Source organism: Lucilia sericata, unplaced genomic scaffold (genome assembly GCF_015586225.1).
Source record: "Lucilia sericata isolate MDLA Ls3-8-SP2 unplaced genomic scaffold, ASM1558622v1 Contig000623F_arrow, whole genome shotgun sequence".
NCBI lineage: Eukaryota > Metazoa > Arthropoda > Insecta > Diptera > Calliphoridae > Lucilia > Lucilia sericata.
The window spans coordinates 216,240-227,409 of NW_023994629.1; positions in this window are offsets into that span (position 1 = coordinate 216,240).

The window sequence follows — 11,170 nt, forward strand, 5'->3', positions numbered from 1 at the left end:
CAGCATTTTCAATCACTGATAGGGAACAAAGGACACCTTCAAATTATTTGTTTTATTTTTATACCCTCCCACCATCATCATTCCGTGTGTAACACCAAGATATATTCATCTGAGACCCAACAAAATATATATATTCTGGGTCCTTATCAAATTCTGAGTCGATTTAGCTATGTCCGTCTGTCTGCCTAAAACACGCTCACGTTAAAACTAAGCAAAAGAAATAAACCAAATTCACCAAAAATATTCACTGTTGTCCTAAGCAGTTTGGTATTGAAAATCAGCAAAATCAGTTAAAAGTTATGAGTGAAAATTTCAGACTACCTCGAAAAAATTACAGGCTTTTTCGTAATTCTTAAGTCGTTTTCTCAGAAACTACAAAAGATAATTCTATGAATTTAGTCCCACATTATTTTTTTTTTTCAAGAATAAATTATGTTGAAAATCAAAATAATCGATTCAAAATTTCCCATAGCCCCCAAACAAATGTATATATTCCCGAAAATTAGTTTATCATTAACAAGTAAGAGTGCTATATTCGGCTATGCCGAATCTTAAATACCCTCCACCAGCAAGCTACTTTTTATTAAAACCCATTTAGCTATCTAATTTTTAGATAGTTAGTTAGTTAGTTAGTTAACTAATTTTTAGATAACTTGGCAACATTTTTGTTTCCGTATTGAGAGTACTAACATTTATGCATATATCGAACTAATTTTTATAAGTCCAGAAAAATTTATATTAATGGGCCAGTTCGATAACATGTTATTTATGATTTATTTATTAGAATGATTTATATACACAAAATACACATTTATGTAGAATTTTATCCCGATAACTTTGATTGTCAATGTGCATTTAAATAATTTATAATGATTTATATGTAAAAAAATCAAGTTTAATTTTACTCCAATAGATTATCAATTAATGAAATATGTGCGTTTAAGTGATTTTCGGAAGTGGACTTTATATAGGAGCCATGACCAATTACGTGCCTATCCGGAAAAAAAATTGGTAGAATGATTTATATGCTCACAAAAAATATTCAAGTCGTACTTTATCCCGATAGCTTTACTATTCAAAGAAATAAATATATGCGTTTAAGTGATTTTCGTAAGTGGACCTTATATGGGAGCCTATCAGGAAAAAATTTTGTAGAGTGATTCATATAAAGACAAAACATTTACTTGACAATGAAATATGAGCGTTTAAGTGATTATCCGAAGTGGGCCTTATATGGGAACTAAGACCAATATTGGACCGATCCGGAAAAAAGTGGTAGAATGATTTATATGTACACAAAACATATTCAAGTCGAATTTTATCTGTATAGCTTTAGAATTAGCGTTTAAGTGATTTTCGGAAGTGGGCTTTATATGTGAGCTATGACCAATAATGGACCGATCCTTAAAGAATTTTGTAGGATGTATATGTACACAAAACATATTCCAGTCGAATTTTATCCCTATAGCGAAAAAAATTTAGTAGAGTGATTCATATAAAAACAAAACATATTTGTGTCGAATTTTATCAAGATAACTTTATTTGACAATGAAATATGAGCATTTAAGTGATTTTCGGAAATGGGCCTTATATGAAAGCTAAGACAATAATCGACCGATCCGGATATGACCAATTATGGGCCTATCCGGAAAAAATTACGTATAGTGATTTATATTTAGGCAAAACATATTTGTGTGGAATTTTATTAAGATAGCTTTATTTGACAATGAAATATGAGCTTTTAAGTGATTTTCGGAAGAGGGCCTTATATGGGAGCTATGACCAATAATGGACCGATCCGCAAAAAAATTGGTAGTGTCATACTATTTTTGCATATGAACAATTTATTCTTTTACATAATTATATATTATTTCTACTTTGATAATCTGGCATCACCAGAACATATAATAGTTAACAACTCTGTGTTTTGGTGGCAATTAATTAAATAAACTCTTTTCAACTAAACGGACGTGTTTTATATTTCTGAGCCATCCTTTGACAAAATCAGAAGTGGGATATACAAGTGAAGTTTAGAGGAAAACGGGCAAAGGGCATTATTTAATTGTAATATTTCGTGTGTCGAATATTGTGTTGCGTGTGTCGCGAATGTTTTAAAGGTGTGTGTCACCACAATTGGAAATGGACTATTCCCAGTGTACATTGGTGGAATTGAAGCGAAAGCTCCAGAATCGTGGTGAAAGAACATCAGGCAATAAGGCAGAGTTAGTGGCCAGAATGCAAAAGTTTGATGTGGAGAATCCAGATTATGTGGAGACGGTTTCAGGTTCAGAAGAGAATCTACTTGGATTTGAAGATTGTGTTATACAACATAATGGTCAGCAAATAAGTGATTTGCAGAAAGGTTTGTCTGGATTAATGGATGCAGTTGCAGCGTTATCAAGAAAAATTGATTCCATGGAGAGGAACACTGAAGCAACAGCACAGAACATAACATCAGTGTCTGATCAGGTATCGTCAGTACAGTCATATGTTGCTTGTAGCAACACGGTAACAAATACGACAACAACAACAACAAATACTCAACCGTTAACCAATGTGTCAAGTGTGGCATCAACGCCTGTGAATGTATGTGTAACATCAAGTGGCAATGCTCAGACAACAGCGAACAGGTTTAATCATGTTCAATATTCGTTAAATTCAAATACTATGCCGATGAATTATGGATATGCCAGACAGTCGGAAAATGTATTTTCTCCGTATGATAATGCAGGCAACCACTATATGAATTGTAATGCAGGGGAATTTATTCCACAAAGAGTACAAAATGAAATGGTACACCATCATGGTATAAATGAAATATGTAAAATGTTGCCGGAATTTGATCCATGTCGTGGTGAAATGACATCTGTGAAATTTGTTGAGCGAATTGACCAATTGAAGAATGCGTATGGTTGGAATGATTCTATTGTATTATTTGCTGTGCAAAGTAATTTGAAAGGTGTGGCGAAAGGGTGGGTTGATGCCCAGCCGGTGAATAATTCATGGACACAATTTGTGAATGCTTTCTTGTTGGATTTTCCATGTATAAGAAATTCAGCTGACGTCCACATTGAAATGATGAATTCGCGTATGTCTAAAAGTGAATCGGTAATAGAATATTATTACAGAATGTTATCGACCGGTCGTCGCGGTAATATTGACGATAATGCGATAATAAAATACGTTGTGAATGGTATAACTGATGTAAATTTACGGGGAACATTAATAGTTATGAATTTTATATCGTGTAATGATTTATTCAGAACATTGAACAGAATTTTTGAGGAGAATAAATTGAAAAGTTTACAAGGTGACCGGATTCGTAAATCGAATGACTATTATAATGGAGGAAGTGTGAATAACGACAAGTCTAATTACATTGAAAGTGATAATAGTGGAAATAGTGTTGTCGAGAGAAAAGGTCCTGTATGTTTTAATTGTCGGGAACGGGGACACATCGCTAAAAACTGTAAGAATAAATCTGTTAAACGTAAATGCGGCAAGTGTAATGCGAACGACCATGAGGCGGATAAATGCCCATCGCGATCGGTGAATTTGATTGATAAGGACAATAATAGTGATCCGAATAAGGAAATTTTTAAGAACGTTAAGATAGACAATGAACAATATAGTGCACTAGTGGATTCGGGAAGTGGTAGATCATTAGTGTCTAAACGTATCTCGTCAAAATGTAAAGCGCAAACAGTGAATTCTGATGAGAAACTGTACGGTTTCGCGGGTGGTGAATACGTGTGTCGTGAAAAACTTTTGGTAAACATTCAGATTGATGAAATACGTATCGATGCCGAGTTGTTGATTGTTGATAATGATGTGATGCAATATGATTTGATAATCGGAAGAGACATTTTATCGAGGAATCGGGTTATAATGGAAAACGGACAATGTCGCGTTGTTGCATTAAACGGTGAAAAGTTGGATGTTAACGGAACGTTGAATGAAATCGAGAAGTGTAATTTGCAAACGGTTTTGGACAAATATTCGAATTGTTTCGCGGAGGATATACAAAATATCGGTGATTGAGATGAATATAAAGTTAACTTCCGGAAGACCTATCGTGAAGAATCCGTATAATATTCCTATACCAAAACAGAAAACGGTTGAGGGAATAGTTGCCGAACTTTTGGAAACGGGGATAATTCGTCCGTCGAAATCATTATACTCATCTCCAATTGTACTCGTACCAAAGGCGAATGGTGAGGACAGAATGTGCGTTGATTACCGGGAATTAAACTCCATCACGGAAAAGCAGCCGTGGCTAATGCCAACCGTTGACGGTGTTCTACAGAAATTAGCCGGTAAGAAGTATTTTACAATTTTAGATCAGGTTATTATCAAATTCCGATTAGTGAAGAATCAAAGGAATATACGGCTTTTGTAACTCATTACGGACATTTTGAATTTAATAGAATGCCATTTGGGCTGAAAAATGCCCCATGCACTTTTCAGCAAATGATGTCTGTAGTTTTGGAGCCAATCAAAGATCAAGTTGTCAGTTATGTGGATGAAATTATTATAGCATCCGATTCGTTTCTGGATGGATTGATAAAATTGGAAACATTACTGAGTGTGGTGCAAAATAATGGATTGACACTCCGATTGTCCAAATGCTCATTTATGAAGGAACAGGTCACATTCTTGGGACATGAATTGGATCAGAATGGTCTCAAGCCGGGGAAGATTAAAACATTGGCAATTAAGAATTTTCCAGTGCCTACCAATGTGAAAGAGGTTAGGAGATTCATTGGTCTTACTGGATATTTCCGTAAATTTATTGGTAATTACGCCTTAATTGCTGCCCCTATAATTCGTTTGACGAGAAAAAATGTCGATATCGGAAATTAATTCAGTTACTGACAAGTGAAACAGTAGTTGATATATATGACGTTTCAAAGGAACATGAATTACACACTGACGCATCTAGTGTAGGCATAGCTGGTATTTTGCTGCAACGAGATGACGAAAATAACCTAAGACCAATTGCATATTTTAGTCGTCTATGCAATGAAGCTGAACAAAAATATCATGCGTACGAATTGGAAGTATTAGCGGTTGTGGAAGCATGTCAACGATTCCGAATGTATTTGTTGGGGAAGGAATTCTTAATTGTTACTGACTGTTCAGCAATATCCAACCTTAAATTGTCAAAGCCTATAATACCTAGAGTGTCAAGATGGTTTTTAAAGCTGATGGAATACGATTACAAGATAATAATCGAGAAGTTAGTAAAATGAGTCATGTAGATGCCTTAAGCCGGGCTCCAGTAGAGTCTGTCGGTGAGATCACGGTGAAAGATGTGTGTGACAACATAATGATTATTAAACCATCTATCAATGACTGGGTGTACATGATGCAATGTGATGACGAAAACCTGAAGGAGATAATTGATGTGTTAAATGGTCAAATCCAGTCAAGTCAACAAAAACAATATTCAAGTGAATTTGTGATTAAGAATAATCGTTTATTTAGGAAAGGCGATGAGAATACATTGATGTTGGTTGTTCCGAAAGGTATGAGATGGCGTATTGTGAAATTTGATCATGATGATGTGGGACATCCTGCACTTGAGAACACTCTGAAGCGCTTGTTCAAATATTTTTGATTTCCAAGAGCACGAAATTTTGTGAAAGTCTACATCATGTCATGCGTATAAGGAGCCGTAAGGGAAACGAACATCTACTGGTCATTGTTGATGCTCTGACCCGATATGTTGTACTGTGCCCTGTAAAATCAACTAAAACCAAGCCGGTCTTGGATGCGTTAAATCAGCTGTCGGTGTATTTTGGAATGCCGAAGGTATTGATTACTGACCGAGGTACTTCGTTTACATCAAACTGCTTTGAGGGTTATTGTTCGGAGAATAACATTAAACATATAAAGGTTGCAGTTCGAACACCTAGGGCCAATGGACTCGCTGAGAGAGTCAATAAGTCAATCTTATCCTACCTGAAGTCAACTGTGGATGATGCTAAGTATTGGGACGCAGAAATTCGTAATCTCCAATGGACTCTCAATACAAATGTAAATGCTACAACAAGATATGCTCCAATGGAACTTGTATTCGATTTTCCATTAAGGGACATCACTGGAAATAAAGTTTTGGCCGCAGTACAGGATGTTAATTCCAATGTTGAAGTCTCACTGGTGAATGAAAAACGTGAACATGCAATTAAGAACATTGAAGATGCTAGAAAAATCTGGAAGGCGAGATTTGATTCCAAACACAGAACACCCCACAAGTATAGAGAAGATGATTTAGTTTTGCTGGATTCTGCAATACCATGTAATGGTGAATCTAAGAAGCTTGAAGTTAAATACAAAGGCCCGTACGTCGTTAAGAAGATTCTCAGATATGATCGATACCTAGTAGAGGACATCGATGACGCTCAACGTAACCAACGCAAGTTTTCAACAGTAGCTAGCAGTGATAAAATGAAGCCATGGTGTGCCTTATACCCAGATATAGATGATGCTTATGATGATGACCTCATTCTACCCATAGACGAATAACTCGAGGACGAGTTACTTGCAGGAGTGGCCGAGTTGTCATACTATTTTTGCATATGAACAATTTATTCTTTTACATAATTATATATTATTTCTACTTTGATAATCTGGCATCACCAGAACATATAATAGTTAACAACTCTGTGTTTTGGTGGCAATTAATTAAATAAACTCTTTTCAACTAAACGGACGTGTTTTATATTTCTGAGCCATCCTTTGACAGTAGAATGATTTGTATGTACACAAAACATATTCAACTCGAATTTTATCTCAATAGCTTTATTTATCAATAAAATATGTGCGTTTAGGTGATTTTCGAAAGTGGACCCTATATGGGAGCTATGGCCAATTGTGGACATACTGAGATCTACGTTGATAGCATGATCTCTGTTCATATTATATTTGCATGTACAAACTTTTTTGTTGATATCGATATATTTGAGGGAATTATTACTTTTTCCCCAGTAAAAAATATCAAACATATGTTCACAACATATGATTTATTAATGAATGTGTAAGCAAACCAAAGAAAACGAATTTTTTTTAAGTTTTACATTTTTAGAAAGAAATATATAAATTAATATCACACAAATATTATTATTAATATGCAATTAGATTTATTCTAATTTTATTTATCATAAATTAGTTTTTAAAAGAGTTTGTTTGTTTTAAAAAATCATAATAAATATTGATAATCTAGCGTTTTTAAAACAATATAGAGTGTCTTTTTCTTAGCGATTTTGTGTAAATTTTTATTTTAATAATATGTTTGTAACACGATGTTTTAAAAAAATTATATATTTTTAACAAGGTTGGCAACCGTTTCGAAACGGTGATGAGGTAGCGGTATCGGTATTTTGACTTATTTCGGTATTGGTATTTTAGCGTTATCGGTATTTTGGCTTATTTCGGTATTGCTATTTTAGCGTTATCGGTATTTTGACTTATTTCGGTATTGATATTTTAGCGTTATCGGTAGTGTACAAAAAATATATTTTGACGGCAATTTCGATATGATTTAAATAATTAAAAATATGTTCATAAATGCAGTGGAACAGCATAAGCAAACTTTTAAATAAAACAAAAATAATATTGGTATTATTGTTTTACGTATTTTTTTAAGTTTATCTTAAAAACAGTGTTGAGCAAATTTACGCAGCATTTCGTAGAATTACGCAATATTGTTGCAACTGCATTTACTAATGCCCTCATAATTTTAACAGTTTTACGAATAATTAGATGTTTTTCGGCCCAACGACGAAGCCTATTGAAAATGGTTGAAATCGACCCAATATTTCACCTAGCCCCCATACAATCCTACCCCCCGGAAAGGGCTTTTGAGTTCATAATTATTTTAAATATTGTAGTATCTCTACAAAAATCGGCAAAACTTAGTTTTATATATGTCTTAATAATATACGTCTTAATACTACCAATTTTCATAATTATCGTACTTTATTTAACCCTAGCCCCCATACAAAGTCCCCTTCGGAAAATGACTTGAAGGTCAATAATTCACTAATAAACACTAGTATCACAATGAAATCCAGCATACATAACGCAATTAAGGCAAACAACTAAAATGCTTTGTTATTACATATAATCCACATTTTTAACATACTTAGTGGTGTAGGGTATCATATGGCCGGCCATGACCGACTATAATTTCCTACTTGTTATTAAGTTTTTTTTTTCATTTTATTGCATCAATCTTTTATTTTACTTTAAAACATATTTTAATGAGCCAATCAATCAGCAAACGTTTGCGAAAATGTTTTGTTTAAAATTTTTGAGTTTCGCTCTCTTTGAGTTGTCTTTTAACTGCGTGCGCACAATTCTGTTCATTTATTATACTCCCACCACCATAAGTGGTGATAGAGGGTATATATAGTTTGTCATTCCGTGTGTAACACCAAGAAATATTCATCTTAGACCCAACAAAGCATATATATTCCCTGTCCTTATTAAATTCTGTGTCGATTTAGCTACGTCCGTCTTTCCGTCTGTCTGTCTATCTCTCTGTCGCCAGAAATATTTGTTATTTTCCTAAGCAGTTTGGTATTGAAAATCAGCCAAATCGCTTCACGACGTACAAAGTTATGAGTAAACATTTCAGACTACCTAGAAAAAATAATTTTTTTCTCAATTCTTAAGCAGTTTTTTCAGAAACTACCAAAGATATTTCGATGCATTTTGACGTTATTTTTTTCTGCCAGGGATTAAGTATGTTCAAAATTATAACAATTGATCCAATATTTCCCATAGCCACCATACAAAGGTGTAAAATCCCGGAAATCAGTTTATCGTTAATAACTCCCTCGAATATCTCGATATCAACACAAAATTTTGTACACACAAATATAATGTGAACAGAAATCATACTACCAACGTAGATCTCAGTCGGTCTATAATTGGTCATAGCTCCCATATAAGGTCCACTTCCGAAAATTACCCAAACCTAAATATTTCATTGATAACTAAAGCTATTGTGATAAAATTTTAGTTGAATATGTTTTGTGTACATACAAATCATTCTACCAAATTTTTTTTCGGATCGGTACATTATTGGTCATAGCTCCCATATGAGGCCTACTTCCGAAAATCACTTAAACGCACACATTTCATTGTCAAATAAAGCTATCTCGATATAATTCGACACAAATATATTTTGTCTAAATATGAATCACTCTACGAAAACTTTTCCGGATAGGCCCATAATAGGTCAAAGATCCTATATAAAGTCACTTCCAGGTAAAATTCGACATGAGTATGTTTTGTGTATGGATAAATCATTCTATTAAAATGTTTTCAAATTGGCCTATTAATATAAATTTTTCTGGACCTAATCAAAATTAGTTCGATATATGCATAAATGTACCTTCAGTACGGAAACAAAAATTTTGTCAAGTTATCTAAAAATTAGATAGTTAAATGAGTTTTAATAAAAAGGGAAAGGGAAGGTTGGCAACCGTTTCGAAACGGTGATGAGGTAGCGGTATCGGTATTTTGACTTATTTCGGTATTGGTATTTTAGCGTTATCGATATTTTGCCTTATTTCGGTATTTATATTTTAGCGTTATCGGTAGTGTACAAAAAAGATATTTTGACGGCAATTTCGATATGATTTAAATAATTAAAAATATGTTCATAAATGCAGTGGAACAGCATAAGCAAACTTTTAAATAAAACAAAAATAATATTGGTATTATTGTTTTACGTATTTTTTTTAAATTTAACTTAAAAACAGTGTTGAGCAAATTTACGCAGCATTTCGTAGAATTACGCAATATTGTTGCAACTGCATTTACAAATGCGCTCATAATTTTAACAGTTTTACGAATAATTAGATTTTTATATAGAAACATTAAATAACAACATTCATTAATAAATTAAAAGTAAAAAATAATGTTCAAAAATAAATAAATTAAATTCAAAATTGTATGGATTTCGTTTTTAACAATTATTACAATATGCGACCAAAACAAATATTTATACTATTTTTCTGGAAGGTGGATCCGAGTAGAACACGAATCTGTTTTTTTTTTTAATTTGCCAAAAACCTCCAAAATCTTGAGATAGGTACGTATAAAACCGGGGTTTCGTACTTTTAAGCACATATAAGTCAGAAATTTAGTTGATTCTCAACCGATTTTAAGATTCTCAACTGATTGAGAAAGAAGAAGAAGTATTTTTTAAAGACATTTTCAGTTTCGATTTTATTGAACTTTTTTCGAGAAAACAGAAAAGTAAAGAACAAAAATATTATTTTCAAAAACAAATACCAAATTATCGAATTTGTATTTATTTATAAATACATATACATATTCTAATTTATTTATAAAAAAATTCAATTGGATTTCAGAAATATAATTTAAATTGGAATGCCGAAATATAAAGTTGTTTAATACAGCTATGAATGTTGAACGTTGTCATGAAGGCAGAGTCTTTTTTCTTTTAAAAATTCGTTTAATAATTATGGCATTTTTGCCATAATTTTCCTTTTCTATATTTTGTAATATTGCTTCCAAACTGTCTGTAGACGATGAACTAGTATTCATTTCACCATCGGTTACAAGTATGCAATCGGTCTGAGTAAGACTATTCATTTTATCTATTACAGAAATAACGTGTTCTATGGCACGTTCCTTTAAAGAGTTTTAAAGTACCACGTTCCAGCGTGGATCCATAAATATTGCAGCAATGAACACGTCATTTTCAAATAAAATATTTTCCTTATTTTTCATATGTTCTATTAAATTATTGGAAAAATTAGTTTTAATTTTTTGCAATTGCAATTTGCAATTGCACCAAGCGGCATACGCATCGCCAAATGTAAGTTGCTCCATTTGCAACGTTTTAGTGACAATATTGGCGGGTCGCAACGTATCAACGGCATCTGAGATGCTCTTCCACATTTTTTGTGAAATAAAAAAGTCATCACTTTTTTGAGACATTTTCTGGCAAAATTGTTTTATTTTATTTCCGTTAATTGATTCCAGCATTTCATAAGTAGAAGACCAACGTGTTACGCAATCAATTGTCGGTTTGTTTAATCCCTCATTTTTCAACAGAATGCCAACATTAGGAGTTCTAAATTTTTTAACCACGGTTCTTACGGTCGACGTTACCTTCTCCATTAGTTTT